Source organism: Haemaphysalis longicornis, unplaced genomic scaffold (genome assembly GCF_048455015.1).
Source record: "Haemaphysalis longicornis isolate Haplotype H1 unplaced genomic scaffold, Haemaphysalis longicornis Haplotype H1 scaffold_9, whole genome shotgun sequence".
NCBI classification, from domain to species: Eukaryota; Metazoa; Arthropoda; class Arachnida; order Ixodida; family Ixodidae; genus Haemaphysalis; species Haemaphysalis longicornis.
The window spans coordinates 81745451-81766883 of NW_027526460.1; the positions used below are offsets into that span (position 1 = coordinate 81745451).

Sequence of the window (21433 nt, forward strand, 5' to 3'; positions counted from 1 at the left end):
TTGTCTGACACCGCCGCTTCCGTCTCTACTTCTCCGAACGGCCCAGTGATGACTACTCGAGCTACCGGGAGACAAATGCTTCCATCTTCCAAAACCGGCTTAATCCATGCGCACTTGCCGTTGTAGTCTGCTTGTGCCACATAGTCAGGGTGCACCAGATCAATGGTTGCCCTACTGTCTCGTAAGACGCGGCATGGCTTTCCGTTCACTGCAAGGTTAAAAGGTACGGACTAAGAAGCACCTCGCTAGTGGCAGAGTCACAAGTATATGAAAGGGCTGGTCTGGGTCTACGACAGGCTACGGCAATATGACCGACCTCCTTGCATTTGTAGCAGGTAGGTGGTTGCGTAGCGTCAACAGGACTCTTTTTGGAAGAACTCTCCGAAGCCTTTCCCTCCTATTTGCTTTGTGATCCTTGACTACTTGCAGCGAAGTCCGCCTTTTTCTGTGCTGTCATACCTGCGCCAGCCACCTGCTTTCCCGTCCAAGGTTTTCCTCTATCTCCCGCTTTTGCTGGAGGAACCTCATCCCTTTCTCCCTGGCGGGACGCGTACTCATCAGCCAAGTCGGCAGCTGCCTGCACTGTTACTACTCCGGCCCTATCTTGGATCCAGAGCTTCATTGGCTCGGAAAGCTTAGAAAAGAACTGTTCGAGAGCCACCACTTGAAGAGCCTTTTCGAAGTTCCCAAAAGCGCTAGCTCCCTTCATCCATTCTACCAAGTTTACCTTCAACTCGTAGGCAAACTCAGAATACGTGCTGCCCTGCTTCTTTGTCAGATTGCGAAACCGCTGCCGCAACGCATGTGACGAAAGTCGGAACCTCTTTAGAAGGCTATCCTTCACTTTGTCAAAATTGTCCGCATCCTCCACCGGAAGCCGCGCGATCACACCCGCTGCTTCACATGGCAGCAAACTCAACAAATTTCGAGCCCATGTGCTACGGCCAAGCTTCGCTTTTTCACAGGTTCTCTCGAAGTTCACAAGAAAGAGGCCCACATCTTGCCCTACTTTGAAGGGTTGCATTAGTTTTGATAAATCACATAGATTTTGTCTGCCTGCTACCTCCACTCCTTGAACCTCAGCCATATTCCTCGCTTCCACTTCCAGGCGCAACTGTTCTATCTCCAGTTCTTTTTGCTTTAACTGGCACTCCTGTTGCTTTAGTTGGCACTCCTGTTGCTTTAGCTGGCACTCCTGTTGCTCCCGTTTTTTTTGGCGTTCATGTTGCTCTCGCCTTTCCTGACGCTGCTGTTCCTCACGCTTTTTCTCGCGCTCCTGTTCCTCTTGCTTTTGAATCTCATTCGACGTTTCTTTGATATCTTCACTGCTCAGGTTCAAGCCCTCGATAGCGCGAACAATTGCATCTTTCTACATCACCGAATCTACTTCTGCTCCTAGCTCCTACCCCAGAATCAGCAGCTGATTCTTCAACAAACGCTTCCAATCCATGACAGAGAACTAGTGTGGTGCGGCTCACTCTCTACTCACAAGTTCCGGAAACAACTGCTTCTGTGGTAGCCTCTACCAACGAAAAGATTGCACTTCTATCTTATCAGCCTGGCAACCAAAAAACCAAAGCCAGCACTCACCGGTTCACAGCTGTCAGTCTCCATGATCTCGGCGTGTTGTTCATTCTCCGTCCTCCAGGCTCAGGTCCAACCGCTTGCCATCCAGTTGTTGCGAGTTGTTGCGAGTTGTAGCGACCGCAGTCTGCTGGTAGCGGGGCCGGTCGCCGTCGTTCCGTCGAGCCAGGACTAGGGGAGAGCTTAGAGCAAACTCAACGGGTTTATTTACATTTTTACAGTGAGTTGTCGAGATGAAGACAGATCTTGGCGGGCCGCAGCACGCCCTTTTTGTTGAACCCGATCCCTAGTTCCCTAGGTTAGGGATCCCCATACAAAACAATGCGGACCAATGGTGATGTGTAAGTTCCTCGCTGTGAAGCACCGCCCTCGGGTAGGGACACGCCTTTCAGGTATGTCGGCAGATGCACGGTACACACACACACACACACACACACCCTTGCCACTCGTCAGGAGCCTGTAGTAGAGGGGAAGAACGGAAGACGCGCGGGCGCCGCGTATCCTTTTGGTGTCCGCCGCACGCTGCTTTCCCACGGTGGGGTTCTCGCACGTACTTCCCAGGGAGCCTAACAGCACAGATTAACAAGGTTCGTGGAATCACTCCGAGAAGAGTTAATGGCTTGACCATTGCCACTGCCTTCCTCGCTGTGTTGCCGCCGCCACTGGGTCCCATTGTCCGGTCGTCGCCGTCTGGGCTTTCACGCGCACACGCGTTCAGTTGCTTAGGCCGGGGAAAGAGCGGCGGCTCCTTAATCCTTTTGGGGCAACAACACTCAAAACCGCTCAAAAGCCGCTGTCAATCAGTGGCCACCGCCGCGTCGTGTCGGCCTCCTTTCGTTTCCGTCGACAAGCGGTGGGGTGGTGAACCGGCGGGCGACTGACCCGCGCAAACATGGCGCCAGTGAGTCATAACAACCCTAATCACACCATCAATGAGGTGATAAAGAAGTGCGCGGAGTATACTCGAAACATATATATAGCCTTCATAGATTATAAGAAAGCATTTGATTCGTTCGAAACCTGAGCAGTCATTCAAGCTTTACGGAATCAGGATGTAGACGAGTATTATTTAGGAATATTAGATGTTCTCTACAATGGCTCCGCAGCTACCACCGTCCTCCGTAAGGAGAGCCGTAAACTACCTATAAGGACAGGCGTTAGACAAGGAGACACGATCGCTACAATGTTATTTATAGCATGTTTACAAGAGGTATTCAGAACATTGAATTTGGAACCGGTGGGAGTAAAGGTTAATATAAAATACCTCAGTAACCTTAGATTCGCTGATGACGTTGCCTTGCTAAGTAACTCGGGGGACGAATTGCAAAGCACGCTTTCCGCACTGATCCCATTCATGAAGTACGGATAATTAGAAAAATAAAAATGGGGTGGAGTGGATTGGGCAGGCAATGTTAGATAATGAATGATAGCCTACCATATTCCCACAAGATGAAAGGGGAGGAGAGCTGCTTGCTACCGGTACTCACCTACGGGGCAGAAACTTGGACGCCGACTAAGAGGGTTCATCTTAAATTGAGGACGACTGAGTGAGCAATGGAACGCAAGATGATATGTGTAACATTAAGGGACAAGAAGTGAACGGAGTGGGCGAGAGAATAAATGCGTGTTAATAATATATTAGTAGGAATTAAGAAGATATGGACGTGGGCAGGGCATGTAATGCAAAGGCAAGATAACTGTTGGTCACTAAGGGTAACAGAGTGGATCCCTAGAGAAGGCAAGCGTGGCAGGGGGCGGCAGATTGTTAGATGGGCTGATGTGATCAAGACGTTTGCGGGGATAAATTGGTCTCGGTTAGCACAGGACCGGAATAATTGGAGAATATTGGGAGAGGCCTTTGCCCTGCAGTGGGCTAGATGGGCTTGTGATGATCACGATGATGATGGTTTTGGTAGCATCGTCGCAACAAAGTGAACGCACTTTTAACCACCGCTGGGCGTTGCGATTGAAGCATTAGGAACCACTGAGGTATGGTGTCGCAGCTACTGGTGTACATAATGGCTTCTTTGCTACAGCGGTCATATGGAGCCCTACTCATTGGAAGAGGCGTCGCATCTCTTCACAGATTTGTGCATCACAATGGCGAAATGGCTCGGATGGGTGATTGACATGTAGAAGAAGAAGCCAGTTTTCGAGTCTTTGGCTTTTAAAATGTATCAGTATTTGTCCCTCGTTACGGCAGGGCTTCGTTGTGATCTCCACTTCCCCGTTGACCGGGCGTCACACATCCTTCTACGACAGTTAAGGGGCTTTCCTTGAGGCACGCGATTTGACGATGTCCCTGGTAAATACACCTGAAAACATTAGGACTGGCGTATTTTTTGCCAATTTAAGCAAAGGTTTTGTGTTGCTTTATGCTGCATGTTTTTTGCACTGATTCCTGTACGGCAATATGCCTACCCTTCTTGATGTCCACCAAACGAAGATGCTCATCCTCACAAGGATTTGACATAGCATTTATCATTATGACCCGTAAAATGGCCCCCTTCGTTTTGTTCCCCAGCTCCCGCTGAAGTGGGGGTGTGCGTTATTGGAGATTGAGAACAATAGCACGTTATGTGTGACTCTTCATCCACCTTATCGAATCGAGGGGTACGAATCGCTACTGTAGCGTGCAGTGTCTACAATACATACTTCATATAATCAGATCGCGAAAGGTAAATTACGCGCTGATCGCGTAATACGTTATCATTAACGGTGATTTACCATTGCGGATGTAAAATTATCTGCTCAATTTGAAATTGAGACACGGGTCTGGCACTTTGCGTTTTTACGCTGTCCTTGCATGGTTACCAACCTGCTAGTTGTGAATACTAAATCGCTTGCGCTGTTTTATTTTCGTAATTCGTGGCGGGTTTCACCAAAACACTGTAGTCCCCGCCATGTTTGCTACGATAGTTAAGTGAAAAGGGCTTCTTAGTCAAGTGTTAATTTACGCCCCACATGCGGAGAGGTGTTGAATGGGGCTGGGAGTCCTCATTGCGCCAAGCAGCATGTGGTGCGGTGAATTGTTCACTTTCGTGGCAGTTTGATAACGTAATTTCTGAGTGAGTGAGCTAGTTTGTGGTGATTGAGAGAGTGACTGAGTGAGTGAGTTTGTGTGTGAGGGATTGATTGAGTGAGAATATGAGTGAGCGTGACGAGATGTTTGTTCGTTTGATTTGCGAAAATTATGCACGCGTTGATGCTTGCTGTGTCACTGTGAGGTGCTAATATTGTCGTTATCGCCGTTTTATAAGCAACATGAAGTTACACGCTTTTGTCTATTCGTCCCAGTGTTGGTTTGTAGTCAGAACTTTGCAATGGAAGCTATTCACGGCTTGTTACTACAGAAATACTCAATGCTCTCGCTTTTGGAAAGAACAAGAATTTGTAATTGAAGTTTGGCAGAGTCGCTTGTTAGCGCACAGCACGCGAGAAGTTCAGTACTCCGGCTTCGTGGATTTTATAATTAGGCTTGTCTTTGAACGGGAGCATATTACTCATAACGCCTACACTAAACTGCCGCATTTTGCGATGTCATCCCCTTCGTATTACTTGACCATTGACATTGCATGCCTGTTTTTTCTGCGACCGATCGCCAAAGTGCTACCAAACCTCACTTTTATGGCTTCCCGTGACAGGAGACCTGGCGTTCCGGGCAACAAGGCCTCGCTGACCGTTGTGGCTGCAACTACACAAAGTGAGTCGCTGAGGTTGCTAGTGTGCAGTACTTAACGCCAGCTGCTGTGAGTTCAGACCGCGTCGTGCAAATGTATGCCTTTTGTCCGGTATCGAATAGAAATAGATTACTTGTATTTTCCCCTAACACCGCCCTTTTTTGTCTAGTCGCTGTTTTTGTCATAATGTGCGAAAATATGCAACACAACTAACCAGCGCAAGTTCAAACATGAGAAAGTACAGCCTCTAATTGAACAATAAAGCGGTATTTTTAAAATGTCTGGGTTGATTACAAGTGCGGTACTTTCATGAGCAACGAGCCTACTGCAATTGTGTCCGAAATTTGTTTCGATATTTCGAATAATTTGAGCCATATGCGGGTGGTACGCGTCATGCGGAACCCCACCACCAGTTAAGCCTGATTATGTGTTTTTTTACCTCGGCGGCACGTACGCGCCGGAGCCTGCTTCTTTTGTGTTTTTCATATGGCGCCGTCGGACTCGGCTGCACATTCGAAAAATGGCTTGTTTACTGCTGGCTTTCACACATAAGCTTTCAAACTGTCTCGGCTCGCCCTGTACCCTAACCCTTTTGCAATATTATCCCCCCGGTATAGACACACGTAGACTTTCCTCGAAACTCTGTCGGCGAAGGTGTGCAGGCCGCAGAACGCAGTCGTACACAATAAACTGTGCACCCTCTACACCATTACACACAGAGAAACTAACTTTAGGAAGCATCGCCGGCATCACTTCGGGAAGTTAGCCGAAGCAGGAGAGCTGACCTAAAGGCAACCGCGTCCGCGGCTTCGGCGGCGCGTCGCCGAACACCGATGCGACAATTTGCGCTGCGGAAAACCCGCATTCACTCCGTTCAATGGAGATTTTGAAAAATCAACAAACAAAATATCTGCAACCAACAAAGCTATAATAAACATTATTCGAAACTTCACTAGGAGCTCTGGCGACACTTTCTTACCCGTTCTGGTTGAGAAACTTACTAAACGTGTGAGAAGCCTGCTGCCCGTGGTGGTTATTGGGTGCGGGTCGCGACACCTACATGCGGGCGCCTGTTAGCGGCTATAGAAGCCCAATAGTTCGTTTAGGAGCTTCCTCATAGTGTACAGGCTAGACAAGCTTCTACCTTGATATTCTTTGCGAACACCCGCTGCCTGTTTTCAAGCCTTCTACCGGAAATAAAAATTGCTTTCCACACAAGGCACTCAAAGTTCTCCCTTAGCCCTTCACTACGGCATATCTCATAGCCAACGTGGAGAGACCCTCGTAAAAGACCGAAATTATTCTTTTCACTTCACGCATTGGTGTCATTTTTGTATCAAAGTGGGTTCACTGAAGATTTCCACAAAAAGGAATCATTCGTGTGGTTTACAAATATAACGCGCTGTAAAATGTTATGATTTAATGACAGAAGCAATAAGAGTGGGCATTCGAATAGGTATTTGTGGGGGGTGTGAGTTGGGAATGCAAGCAAGGGTTGTGAGTAGTAAAAACCAGTCCCAGCGCGTGTGAGTGGAGGATGCGAGTGGTAAGCGCGAGTGCGGGTGAGTTTGAGTGGCCAATATATGTTGGAAGCGTGAGCGAGCGTGATTCGAGTGGTGAGCACGAGAGTTGAGATGGAGTGGTGAGCTTGCGCACGAGTGAGCGCGAGTGGTGACAGTGATTGGTGAGTGTAAGTGCGAGTGGTTACGGCGAGTGTTGAGGTGAGAGCGAGCGATTGATTGCAAGTGGTGAGGTCGAGTGGTGGGCGCGAGCGCGAGTGAGAGCTCGTGGTGAGGGTAAGTGGGGAGCGTTAGCATAGGGGAGTGCGAGTAGTTACGACGAGTGTTAGGCGTGGGCACGAGTGAGCGCAAGTGGTGAGGGCGATTGGTGAGCATGAGTGAGAGTGAGTGGGTGAAAAAAAAATATATTGTTTGAGTGAGTGTGAGTGAGTGGCGTCAGTTTTTTCGAGGTATGGTACGAAATGTTTGCCTGAAAAGTACGTATAAAAAGCATAGAACTTCACATTTCAGATATTTTTCTGTCAGAGTTCGTTGACAGCTGTTTTCCAAATATTGAAAGAAAAACTTGTTTTTAATATTTGTCAGGAATGGCCAATGCACTTTTTTGTTTACCCTTTGGACTGAGTACTTCGGGCGTAGGGTGATAATGAATAGCTTGCGCTCGGCCTGGTATTTTAGAAAGTTTATGTGTGATACACATGGACAAGACGTATGACATTAGAAACTATTTGTCAATTTTATTCCCGAATACAAGAATGTTCAAAAATATTCCTGCCCTAAACATTCAAACGCCTTTTGCACCAAAAATAAATATATATACCACCAAACATTGTAAGTTTTTGCTTTCAGAAAATTATGAGGTTGAATTTGATGCTGTACAAAAGGGCACAAGGAAAAGGTTGCAATGCTCCAGCTCTTTAAAAGAAAATATCCGACACAGTACCTGGAACTGTCTGTTGCTGTTTGAACCACAGCAGGTTAGTTTGTGACATGTGGTCTCTCATGCTTGCGGTGGTTGTTAGTGCTGCTCTAGTGTCTACGAAAGCTTACCAACCAAGTGCGAATGATGTATATCAAGTAAGAAGCTCTTTATTTATTTATTTAAATGTTATTTTTTTATTTGTTTATTTGCGTCTTTCTTTTCTGGAGTGGGATTTCTAGTCAATAAAATCATAGCTAGCAACATAGACGAATACTATAGCATAAACTTGAAGATCACACCACCGCTGCTTTGAGTCGATGACGAAGAGCCGGTGGAAGTCTACCATGCTGACGGTGACTTAACCTCCACCACTCTCCGCGATGAAAACGCGACTTCTTTCATGCATATGACAACGATTACTGGACCCGCACCTATTCAAATAAAGAATATAGTGAAACGTGACTATATGTAGTGAAATGCACTCTCTTGAAGCCTTGCGCGTGAGTGGAAGCTTTGCGGATTTTATGTTTTTGTCTGCTTTCCGGAGCTGGCTTATGATGAATTCAAACAATAATTAGGAAATCGGAGTGAGATTGGTAGTGAGACGTCGACGGCAAAGGGAACTAAAGTGAATGAAATGAAACGGAGATCTCACTTCATCTCGTCTCTCCCATCCAACAGCCTTATTTCTGGTTATAATATTTTTGTTACTCTTATATTTACCTTTTAGCACTGAACTAAATACTTAACCGTTTACAATTCCTGGCATAGTCCCGCTCCCCCTCTGAGGGTAAAAACCAAGTCATTAACGTAAGAAGAAAGTATGAGCGGCATTCTTGTGAAGCGTTTTTGAAATATAATAAAAAAGCACTGAAAAGCTTGCTGACTTCGGGAGTGCCTGCAGGCGGGCTCAAGAAAGTTACCGTTGGGAAGATCTCGAAAAGAGCTACTAATAGTGCCATTAAGACTCACCATTTCGTCATTTGTACTTATGTTGTCCTTGAAGCGCTGTAGCATATGTTGAATGCATTTTCCGCCCAAACGTCATCTCACCCTTTTATAAAGTTTTTTAAAATAAAGTTTTGATACGAATTCCGCATCAACCACTTGTTTAAATGCAACATGGGCCAAATCCTAACTTATCGTAAAAATATTCCTCAGATTGAACGCATAATTTTTAATTATTTCTGGCCATTAACTTCTCTTAGCTTACATGTCATCATCATCACCAGCCTATCTAGGCCCACTACCGGGCAAAGGCCCCTCCCAATAATCTCCAACTGCCCCGGTGCTGCACCAACTGCGACCAATTTATCCCTGAAAATTTCTTGATCTCATCTTCCCATCTAACTTTCTGCCGCCCCTGTTACGCTTGCTTTCTCTAGGGATCCACTCAGTTACCCTTACTTACCAACGGTTATCTTGTCTTCTGACATGTAAAACATCATAAAATAAATTTGACAGCTCTGCATTTAGACCCGGCTACAAACCTCCACTTTCATACCAAATTTGCTTTAAGTGGATTTGGCGCATTTCAAAAAATACCGCCTCATTATTTAAAGCGGGTGGTCAGACCTTCTGGCCGTGGTGGTGCACTGCGTGAGCTCCACCAAAGTCCAGCGAGAGCTACCACCAAGTGTTCTAGCTCCTGGCATACAGCTGATAAAGATCCGGGCATGCCGGAACCAGCGTTAGTTGCAGGCAATCCTGAGTGGCAGACATCAAGACTCGGCAAAGCACAGCCAAGCGGATGACAAGTGTACGCAGTATGATATACGGCGGAGGATCTAGCCTTGGCAGAGCCTTTACTTGTTTCAGCTAGATCGGAACCATCGACGCGCCTTGCGGTTTTTAAATCTCTATTTCATCCTACAACAAACACACCCGCGCTTGCCATCGTGGTCGTAGCTAGCACCTCGAAGGCTGCACTTGACATGCTCCTCGCAGACCAGTTTGTGGCCGGTGCGCTGGTCAACTCCCCACTGCCGGTAGCGGCAGAACCAGTTCTGATCGCACGCAGAACCGCCAAATACCCCTGCTTTGCAGCAGTGTCGTCACCCCTCGGGAGCTTCAGGGATTGCTCGCCGCACTCCCAGCAGCGCAGCTCACCTGGCACAGACCAGGTGACAGCACATGATTCAGAATTTGGAAGCCCCAACAGATGTAACGGACCGGGCTATCAGTTATCGGCATTCGCGCTGTGGGATATCACCCAGTTCTCCACCCCACCCTTCCCTCTCTTTTTAATGTCTTTCTTGTTCCTCGCCTCCGTGAACATGGATACTTAATTGCAGTAAATGTATTGTCCGGGTTGTTTCATTTGGGCGAGGTTCAGCTGATGGTGGCTGGTTGCCCTGTCTGTCTACGAAACGTTTACTGGTACAAAAAGTGGTCCTAACGTTCGGTATGACATCGTCAATCGCCAAGAACCGCTGCAGCTTTTTGGTAACAATAGTAGGAACTGGCTATGATTTACGTAGAAGCTACACCTTTTCATCACAGGTAAGGCATGAGAGAAGCCCCGCTCATTGGCTGTAAAGCAGTGATTCCTCTGGTCATTGCGGGGGACGAGGCGCTGGATGGAAGTCTGCAACTTCTCATATTGAAACAGGTGAGAGCAGAAGATCACGACGCGTTACTGCAAAATGGTTGTACCAAATTTGTGCCTCCTACCACCAATTGGTTTGCAGTTACATACGTTTTGCGTTTTCTAGGTGCGGGAGCGGCCGCGCGCGCTGAGATACACGCAAGAAGATCAAACTTATCTTTCGCGACAAGGTGACGCTTTAAAGGCCATACTCCCGTTACCACGTGGCTGTTCCAATATTTGGCAAGGTAAATAAGCTGACTAGGCGCATTTTTGCTGAAGTTACAGCCAAAAGCCAGAAGGTCTGTAGGTCTGACCGCCATGTCAGAAGGTCTGACCGCCATGTCAGTTTCCACTCATGGCGGACGCGTTTGAACGAAGCTGCGGAAATTTTCCCACTTTGGTCAAAAAATCTCTCACTTGATTGATTGATTGATTGATTGATTGATTGACTGATTGATTGATTGCTGTTGGTATCCCCTTCAAAACGGTGTGATGACGTGTCATGTTACCAAGAAAAAAAAACAAATATATTCTTTTTATTTATTAGCGCTGCTCTGAGAGCAGGCACAAAATGCTTGTTTTTTTGGGTGCAGGTGGTCGGTTTCCTAGAAATTATTCCCCTCTCTGCTTCTCCAAGCCCTTCTCTCCAAGCCCTTCTCTCCAACCTAATTCGATGCGCCAAGGTTGAGAAGAAAACCAGCGCACCCTGGAGCGTCAATCATTAGGTGCCTGAACATAGCGTGCTGAGCCCATGGCTTTTCGACCGCGCCCATGCACCCATCACTCCTAGCATCGCCGGTAGCCTGCATTACCCAGTTCCCTTCAGTGTGCATGAGGGCGACATTGCACTATAAAATCACGAACCATCACAGAGGACATCACCTTCAGGACCACCGGCCTTCAAAAGAGCATCTACGTTGTAGCGGCCTTCCTGTCGTATAAGGAACTGACTCTGCTGGACAGCACTTGGTTCCCCATTGGGGCACCATCATTCCACGAGCTACTTTGCCACTGAGGCTGCACGACACCCGTCTTCACTATTGCAAGTACATCACCTAGTTCTGCCTGGTGATCGACTATAAGCTGAATTAGATTCCTACGGTGAAGCCCACCCACTCATAGATACAGTGAAATCCCATTATGGCGAACCTCAAATAAACGATTTTTTCAGATTAACAAACATTTTGAAAATCCCCTCTCAAATCTCCATTATTTTTTTTATGTAAAATATTCACTACTAAGAATTTCAGAACACCGATTATTTCAGAATAACGTATCAAATGGTATCATCGTCATATAAAACAACACCAGAAAATAACGAATTCCGAGTGTACGAAATTACTCGTGTTGGTGTGAACGACGACTAAAGGTGGGCATGTACAACTATCATCAACATACTGAACGCGCGTTAGCTCTATCGCCATCGCCTGCGATTGGGGTTCTGGCTTCCTGACAAGACCAAGCATTTCAAGGGAAGCAAGTGCAAAGGCGGCAAGAAGTCGAAAGTGTGAGTTTCTGTACTGCTGTGCTGCAGTGCCACAGGCACTAAAAAAACTCACGCCCTTGGTCATCGGAAAATACAAGAAGCCTCGCTGCATGGAAAATTTGGTCTCGTTGCCGTGTTATTAACAAGCCAATTCACGCGCGTAGATGACGCGAGAGCCGTTTATTGAATGGCTGCTCAAGGTGGGCGATGAGATGGGGAGGGCGGGAAGAAAGATCCTCATTATCGTGGACAACTGTTCAGCACACCTTGTTAAGTTTCGCCTCACAAATGTTCGGTTGGAGTTCTTCCCAACGAACGGCACGTTCCTGCTGCAGCCGATGAACCAAGGGGTCATAAAGAGCGCGAAGGCTCATTACCGGAGGCGTCTCGTTCAACGAGTCCTGATTAACCTTCGAATGAAGGTCGCGACCGCAATCAACGTGTGACAGGCCACGGAAATGATTACAGGGGCCTGGTGGAGCGTGACAGCGACCACCATCAAGAACTGCTGCAGGAAGGCCGGCGTACTTGAGACGCCACGTGAAACCGAACACATGGTGCCAGACAGTGAACAATGTGATTCATGGGATGAAGTCGCAGAAAAGTTCTCCCTGGATGCTGATTTCACCTTTGAGGGTTACATGCAGTGCGACGATGAAGCATGCACGTCTGCTGAACTGACCACTTAAGGCATTGTCAACACCGTTCATCGCGATGATAAAACCAGTGACGAGGACGCCGAGATCGATGACAACGACGCAAGACAGGACCCGCAAGCCGGGGCGAAGAAGCCATGTTTAACGCCGATGTTTTGCAGTGCGTAGCAAAAATGCGCAGCTTTCTTACCAGGTGCACCAATGCCACCGAGGCAGTGGACAAGAACGTGGAAAGCTTCGCATAGTTCGTCTTGCAGTAGTTGAGTGGCAGACGTCAGGAAAATATCACCGATTTTTCAAATATGCGTGCATCCCAACCCGCGTTAAAGGCTAACACGATTGTACACGTGTTCTCAGTAGACGTAGGCGGGTGCTTTTGTTACGTTCACATTTTTACCGCATATTTGTTATTTTTTCACTACAATAGTTATTCAGAATAACAAATATTAGCGGTTCCTTGAAATTCGTTGTATTGAGATTTGACTGTAGTCTGGTGCTATACGGGGTGCGGCAGGTGCTGCAGGTGGTCGTCACTACAAACGTACTATCGTTCGGTGGCACCTCCGTCGGTCTGCTATGCCTTGTCCTTGCCGACCGAACCCTTTACCACTTGACGTAGCTGATGCACAAACAGAGGCGGCCCATTCGGCCGTGCCTCGGTGTCCTACAGTTGTCTCTAACCGCTGGAACCGACATTGAGGCATCCACCTGGCCCATCTAAACACAGGCTCTGCTGCGACAACTCCTGCAAATGGAGTCTGGCCAACGCTTGAGCCCTCCTCGGACGGTGCCCGTTACGACCGAACTCGCGCATGGCGACGCTAAGATCCCTGTTCCAGAAACACACTGAGATCCCCGCAATCTAGGCGTTCAGCACCCGCCGTCTGACAGGATCATCGCCCTCCCGGTGTACACCAGTGCCAGCCTTGCGCGCATAAAGCTACATACCAACTGCGGCACTCTGACACAAAGAGGCCATCCTGCAGGATGGTGTATGAGGCCACTTAAAATTCGACGCAGGTAGCGTTGCATCCCGGCGACCTTTTTAGCCGCGATTGGTTGCACGGCGCCAGAGATTGGAGTAGCCAGGATCGGCCGCTTCCCTTTTCCCGCTTCGTCAACCACTGCCGAGCTGGCTGGAATCCACCTCGCTCAATACCTTCTAGTATGTAGCCACCAGTACACAGCTGCAGTCATCCTTACGCACTCTAGGCGAGCTCTACTCCAAGTGCTGGAAGCAGACATGCCTATGAACCGTAACGACCACGTTGCACCCTTCCTGGTTGCCAAGCTTCACACTGTCACCTCGTGCGGCTGTGAACTGAACCTTTACTTGTTCCCTTCTCAGTGCGGCGTCGAGGGCAACGAGGACGCAGGCACGCTGGCGAAGAGGGTAATGGGCAGTCATCAGCGCTCTCAACCGTGCACGAGATTTTCTCAAACCCGTCACGCCAAACGACTATATTGACGGCTAACTTTCTTCCAGGAACCCGCCGCAGCCACTTCCACTTCGCATAGGGCACTTGGAACAGGCACGCCTACCCAGCCTCTGTCTGAGTGGCTGAACACTGCTGCGCAGGTCCACCATCAGGAAGGCGGAGCCCCACCTGCCTGCAGCAATCGTGCAGAACTCGAAATGGTCTAGGATAATCTTCGCTTCTTCCCGCATCATGACGCAGCAAGGTCACACCTGGGAGCCGCTGGGAAGCGCGGCTATTCTCGACGGGCCCTGAGCAGACAACAGTGCGGTCCTTCCGGAGACCTTGATGCAGTACCTCGTGGCCACGGGGCTACTCCAAAGTTTCTAGCAACCCCGGAGGTGGGGTCCACAAAGTATAGAACAAGGTACCCTTCTTCCTTTTCTCCCAGAACTGGTCTCCTCCCACTTATGCTCCGTTCTTATCTCATCAAGTTGAACGCGGGAGTGCTCTTTAGTGAGCCCAATCGAACTTTCCTTTCTTGCTTCTGATTAAATCACTTACTACTACACTCTGGGTTATCCAAGCTCCGGTATTGTTAGTGGGTTCATTTTCGACGTTTCTCTTGTCTGGTACGTTGCGTTTCAGCGCCCCCTCCATACGATGCCTACCTATTGGACGAATATGCTGAGACTATAGCACGTCGTGGGCCCCGGCTTGGCGCCCCGACATCCTGTATTTACTTCATTTGCTTGTTTTTTTAGTTCAACTGTAACTTCTAGCAGGCGTTCTACCCTGCAAAGCCGCGAGCATAGTTCCACCACTTCCCACCCGGTCTCCAGTACCCTCCAGCGGTTTACTTTACGTAGACTTCCTATGCAGATGCCACTCTGCGAATCAGTTTTACCAGGAACTAAATTGCACGACATCTGCTGCGCAGTAGCATTAGGTCATGCATTATACGTTTTCCACCAAACAGCATGCATACTTTGCATGCTAAAGCTCTAAAAACTCGTCCACAAGTTCTAGGCCATTTGAGCTCTGGGCCATTTCAGAGGCTGTTAGGTTAATTGCCACAAGAGCGCAAGTTGCAAGATGGGTTGCCTGCGCAGGCTAAAAGACAGCATTCTAGCTTCTGATAATACAAACCCTGACTCCAGGAGTGGGGTAGCCTCTGTTTGCTCTCTTGATTGCCAAATCTCTTCAAATGGCACGTGATCATGGGCATGTCATAGACTTTCATTGGGATTCGTGTTCTGCGACTCGCCGTAGCCTGTAAAAGTTCTTTTTTGTTGACAATTAACTGTGCGAACTGACCATCCCGCGCATGCGGATACGTCGAGGAAGAATTTTTTCATCTGTTATCAGACTACCACTTGTACTCGCAGCAAAGATGTCAATTGTTTCACAAAATGCCACTAGCTAACCATCGTATGCCGTGTCTAACACTCTAATATGTACGTGGCCTGATGGTGTCCTTCAAAGTAAGGTCATTCGCTCCTTCGAAGTGTTATTCACATAGAAAGATATAGCTTCAAATACTACCTGACATTGTAAGCCTTTCACCGCGAAAACATGAATACGAACCCAGAAGGACACTTTCATGCACACTAACTAGACCTCAGGAAAATTTTATTTTTGTCATGCACTTCTGATTTTTGTTGTGTTCATGACCCCTAATTTAGTGAAATGGAGTAGCCGGGGGTATATTGACTTCCAACTTTTCCACTGAATAAACCAGTTAGCCTACCTACATAAGTTAAAACTGCTCGTACTAAAAAGAACCGATAAAAACCTAAGAGATATCACATCGGAAAAAAATACGATGTCTTGTAAAAAGCATGATCCGCCACGTGCCGGAAATCCTGTACCTATCTTGAACATTAGACTTTGTATCGGCACGTGGCGGATCATGCTTTTTACGAGACATCGTGTTTTTTTTCGATGTGATTATACTTAGGTCTTTATCGGTGCTTCTGTTGTTTTTCTTTTTCTATATATATATATATTTTCTGCTGCAATAAAGCGCCCAGTTGTTCGTCAGCGCCTGTGGTCTTGTCTACCTTTCTTCGACTGGTCGTTTGCGCTGTTTTGTTAGTCTAACATTGTATCAACTGGCCCGTCAGCACACCCTTCTTGAATTTGCTTTAAAATTGCGCATAATCGTTCCTGTCTACTCGACCGTGGACGCCACGGCGAAAGCTGCGCGCTCTCTCCCGGAGCAGGGGGAGGCATGGGGCGTTCTCTTTGGAGGTTCGTAAAATCAAAACCCACACTCTAGAAGAACCGCACATAAACACAGGATAGTTGATGCGACCTCCAAAGCCGCAGCTGAAAAAGCCACGCATGGCGAGCAGCTTAAGAGAATCACTGCCCTTGAAGCAAACGTCTCGTCAACCTGGGAGCTCTTACAGCTTGATGAACACCTCCAGACTGTGCAGGGTAATATGTTAATTATTCAATCCGATCTCCAAGGTAGCATAGATAACATCCGTGCTTAACTGCTGACTTTCATAGGAGAGGTTCTCAAAAGCGTCCGCAACCTGTCTGGCACGTTCCCCGACTTGACACACAATTTTAACCAACCCTTCAAGTCTGGCTCCGCGACCGTCCGAGTCTGGCAGTGGAGGGTTATAGTAGAAAACGAAGCAACTTGCAATTGCACATCCAGTCGGTTGCAACCCCTCCAGACATGTTAGCCACCCAGGAATCCGGCAAATCAGTTTAACTTAGCGGTTACAACGCATTCCAAAGCGAAACGAATCCTAAAACAGCTTTACTAATCGAGATAAACATCCCGGCGCATAAAATCCAATGCCATAGTGTAGAAATCACCCACGTTCTGTTCACGGTACTTCCCATAAAAAGTGGAGGATATGAATCTTTACTCTTGAACGTATATGAGGCGGTTCTTCGAAATGAGCCAAATCCAGAGACAGAAACTGAGTCGGATAAAGCTGCAGTGACCACAAAAACTCGGCAACTTTTCCCTAAATAAGTGCTGGCTAGTAAATAGTTGATATAACGTCCTGAAAACGTTTACGCAGAATGCAGTTCTTACCGAAAATAAGGCGGATTCTGCTGTTGCCCGGATCAAAATCAGCCAAATGCATTTGCCCAACAGGCAGTTTGCTTTTGGCTTCAGTTTTCAGACAGTTTTATGTGTGTTTACTGAAGTGTTTTGCGTTTCAAAGCTGGCCTACTATGAATTGAGACGGCAATTCAAAGATAGGCGAAAGAATTGTCCCTAGATGTCAACGACGAATTGAACAGAAGTGAGCCATATGAAACAGAAATTTGAAATAATGATTTTGTTTCGTCCCCCCGTTTCTGCAAAATAACTCTGGTTGTAATAATGCGTTTTACTACTATATTTGCCACTTCAGTACTTAAAGGAGCACTGACACGAAAATTTTATGTTACACTTTTATTGCTTTTATCCATGCTTAATTGTCTGGCCAACCTAAAACAGCACTTCAAATACTTCAACGCGCGATAGTTAATTACATTGAACGTCCTGAAAATGGTTTGTTTCAAATTCCTGTGCTTTCATCTCGAACGGCGCAAATGACCTCACCGCTTTGTGCGGACGTCACCAGCGCCCCCTTGAGAGGGTGTTGCGCCCGCTCGCCGCTCGTGGGGCCGCGCGCGTGAAGTGACATCACGAGGTTTTGACGAGCGTTGTCACGTCACTTCTTTTTCCTCTCCTGGAGTGATGTCACGCTGATGTCCATTTGCTGAGTGTCGCTCTGCGCGCTGCTCCGTCAGCGCGATAAATGAGATTCAATTGAACTATGTTCTTCGCGTCGCAGGCCACTCATATTTCAGCCAGGGTATTCTGTTGAGTGAAGGAAGCGAACTTTGCAATAATATTAACGCCGAAATTTGGTGTCAGTGCTCCTTTAACTGAATAGCGGCCGCCTACAGTCCCTCGCGAATCCCTGCGCCCTCACTCTGAGAATACGAACCGCTTCATCAAGGTGGGGATTAAGATATGAGCAGCGTTCTTTTCTAGTTTTTGGAAATTCATGGCAAATCGATGGAGAACTTGCTTGCTTCGTTAGTGCCTTCAGGCGTGTGGAAAAAACGTACCTTAGGAAAGAACTCGAAAAAGGCAGCGATTGCTACCTAGAGGACTCACCTGCTCTCCATTTAAAGTTCTACTGTTCTTGACGCTCTATTGCATAATTATTTGCTTTTTCCACCGACACTCAATCGCATAATAATTGAAAGTCAAATAAAATAAAGTTTTCATAAGAATGCAGCATCAATTTAGGTGTTTCAATTCATTATGAGCCACATCAAAGCTTACCACCACAATATTGTTTAAATTCATGGCATAATTGTTAACTACTTGCGGCCATAAATTTCCCCCAGCTGATATGTAACATATATCACCTAATGCGTTTAATGGTGCTGCGTTTAGGTTCGGTAACAAACTTTCACTTATTTCTCACTTTCACGGTAGGTGGATTTGGCTCATTTCGAAAAAACGTCGCATAGAGTAACCCACGGGCGCAAAATCGCCTATTAAATATTCGGTTTTGCCTGGCCAGGAGAGAAGTCGGCCCCAATGCCCCTAGTGTAGTGGGTAACTTGAATGCACCACACATGGCGTGGGGTTATTGCAAATACCCTAAAAAGGGAAGAGACCATATGGACCAGACGCTGATCCACCATTTCACATGAGAATCAGACTCCAATGCTTCAACCTGAATTGGCAAAAATGGCCATAAAGATTCCGCTCCAGAGCTCACCTTTACACCCCATTTAAAAAAAACGCAAGATGAAGAATCACTAAAAGCACCCTTTGAAGTGATCATTTGATCATGCAAACCGATCTTACCCTTTTCCACACCATTAGAAGACACCCCCGACAGCAGCACCTCTCAAACTGGGACGAGGTCAGGAGTTCTCGACCTGACCACGAAGAACATCAGTAGCATATAACCCATTAGATCTGCAAAAGTTGGCAAAGCAACTGTTTACAGACACTCGAGCCGTAACCAAACTAGTCGAAACAGATATACCTTCGGAGGCCATATATCCTCATCTGGAACACCTGTGGCACGCGTACAAGAGCATACAAAATTGTTGGAGACGGAACAAACATAACCATAGCTTACGCCGTAAACTCGCGAAACTGAAAGCGAGCATTCAAAAATACACACTGCGGCTCTCTCAGGATCAAAGGGGCGAAATCTGCGGCCAGATGCGTGGCAATGTGGGGATGAAACGGACATGGCCTGTTCTCAAGCACCCCCTGAACCCGAACCAGTCGAAAACAGATCATGCCCATCGTCTCACTAGCATCATCAAGGGACTCCCAAGCATGGATGCAGACTTAGTTCATAAGATCAAGGGCATGTATTTGCCCAAGGGCACTAGCAACCCTCCACCCCATACACTAGTCTACCAAGTTCGTATATGGACAGGGAAATAGCTGAAGCAGAAGTGCCACGAGCCTTACTCAAGCTCCGATCGGGCTTGGCACCGGGCCCTGATCAGATAACCAACAAAGTTCTGAAGAATCTCGATGATCACTCCATCACAACCATTACAGGTTACTGCAACCATTGTTGGCAACAGGGCACGCCGCAACAATCCTGGAAAAATGCAAAACTAATATTAATTCCCAAACCATGAAAACCGATTGCTTTGGAACACCTCCGGGCCATTTCCCTTACCTCGTGCCTGGGAAAGCAGTTTGAGCATATCATTAATACACGCTTGGTTCCCACAGTCAAAATTTTTACCCGCTCCCCCTCTCGATGATCGGTTTCTGTTCGGGCCTATCAACGCACTACATCCTCCTCTAAATCTCCCGTGAAGTCATAGTCCTGCAAAACAATTTGGACACGGCGGCTATTCTTGCCTTAGATTTGACCCAAGCGTTCCATAACGTGTCCCACGGCGCCATAATGACTGCAGTGGAATCCACCAACGTGTTGCTTTGTAGGTACAACTATATACGCAGTTTCTTGTCGAACCAAAGCGCCATCCCCCAGATTGGTAGCATCACCTCCGAAACGGTGGATCTCCGCTCCAAAAGCCCACCTCAAAGAACGGTAGTATCCCCCTTGTTGTTTATTTTGGCCATACTTAACATCGCTCGCCGTCTTGCGCGAATCCGAAGTCTCAAATTCAGCCTTTACGCCGATGACATCACGCTGTGGGTCAAATGTGGGCGGAAGCGACTCCCATAGACAGGAGACACTAGAGGAGGGCGTTCAGGTTTAGTACAAGCCGCCAGCGCGGGGCTTTTACTTGCTACCCCAGTAAGTCAGAACTAATTTTACTGTCGACAAAGAGAAGAAAGTACCACCCGACATTTGAATTCTTAAAGAAAACAACCCGATTCCAGAGCCTGCACCCTTAAAGTTCTGGGGATGCTTATCCTTAATAATCGTACTAACACACAATTCCTGCGAAAGTTGAGAACATAAACTATAGTACTCATCAGACAAATCTCCAACCGCTGTAGGGGTACCAAGGAAGAAGAGAGGATCCGGCTGATCCAAGATTTTATTATCAACAGGATCACCCTGCCCTACCTGAATCCGACTGCCACTAAATTAGATAAGGTTAATCGGCTCATCCGAAGGGTATACAATTCTGCCCTCCACCTCCCCCTTAACACACCCACTGCCAGATTTCAAGGCCTTGGTGAGCACAATACTGCAGACGAGCTTATTGAAACCCACTTTTCTAGTAAGGTAGACCGTTTGTCTAAAACTCCCACTAGAACCCATATCCTCAGGTGGCTCAGTATAGGTCATACTGACTGCCCTGTGGCTAACATTCCCCTTCCTTCTGAAACCCGCGGAAAACTTATCATTAAACCAACACAGAGCAACATGCATCCCTTATACCACGCGAGCCGCCGGGAAAAGAGTGCACGTTCTCTCCAAAAACGACTCTTCGCTCGATCCAACGTAGTTATGTTACAGAACGTGGATGCTACGTGGATGCTACAGAATACAGGCCCCGAGCCGTTTTCGCCATTGCAGTTATTAAAGACCTTGATAAACCCCTTTCGAATCCATATCCTTAAGTACTCCACATCCCGGAAGAGGCAGCAATAGCTGTAGCCCTCTCGCAAAGGCCCACCCCCTCGATAATGATCTCCGATTCTAAGGCGACCATTCAAAATTTTGCCCACGGCCAGGATTCATCAGAGGCATCCAATATTCTCCGAAGCCACCCACCCGACTTCCCGGTAGAAATTGCCTGGACTCCGGCGCACACTGGCCTCGCTGGTAATAAGGCTACCTACCCACGATACGGCTCGAGGGCGCACAATCTGAGCCGGACATAGCCTCAAACCCAAACACGGGTCCAGATTTGCCAGAGATAGACTTCTTCCGTACAAAGAAATAACCGTTCAATACCATCTCGACCATCGTAGGTACCCCCAGGCTCATGTAAACATTACTAATTCCGAAGAACACCCGCGGCGTCTCCTTCAGACGAACACGTTCCCTAATCCCGCTATACTCCGCTGAAACCACCCTGCACACTCCCTTCCCCAGAATGCCGCCTTGCACGTAGCACCGTCGCCACCCTTCCCAACATCT

The 21433-nt window shown here is 47.5% G+C and overlaps 1 long non-coding RNA gene across 1 annotated transcript in view; it reads left to right on the forward strand.

The window, feature by feature from the left end:
• The first annotated feature begins 7741 nt into the window (after positions 1-7741).
• LOC144151634 (uncharacterized) overlaps positions 7742-21433 on the forward strand; it is an 81055-nt gene continuing 67363 nt past the window's right edge. The window contains exon 1 of the long non-coding RNA XR_013318929.1: positions 7742-7861. This is a non-coding gene — a long non-coding RNA (uncharacterized LOC144151634). The remainder of the gene's footprint in view (positions 7862-21433) is intronic.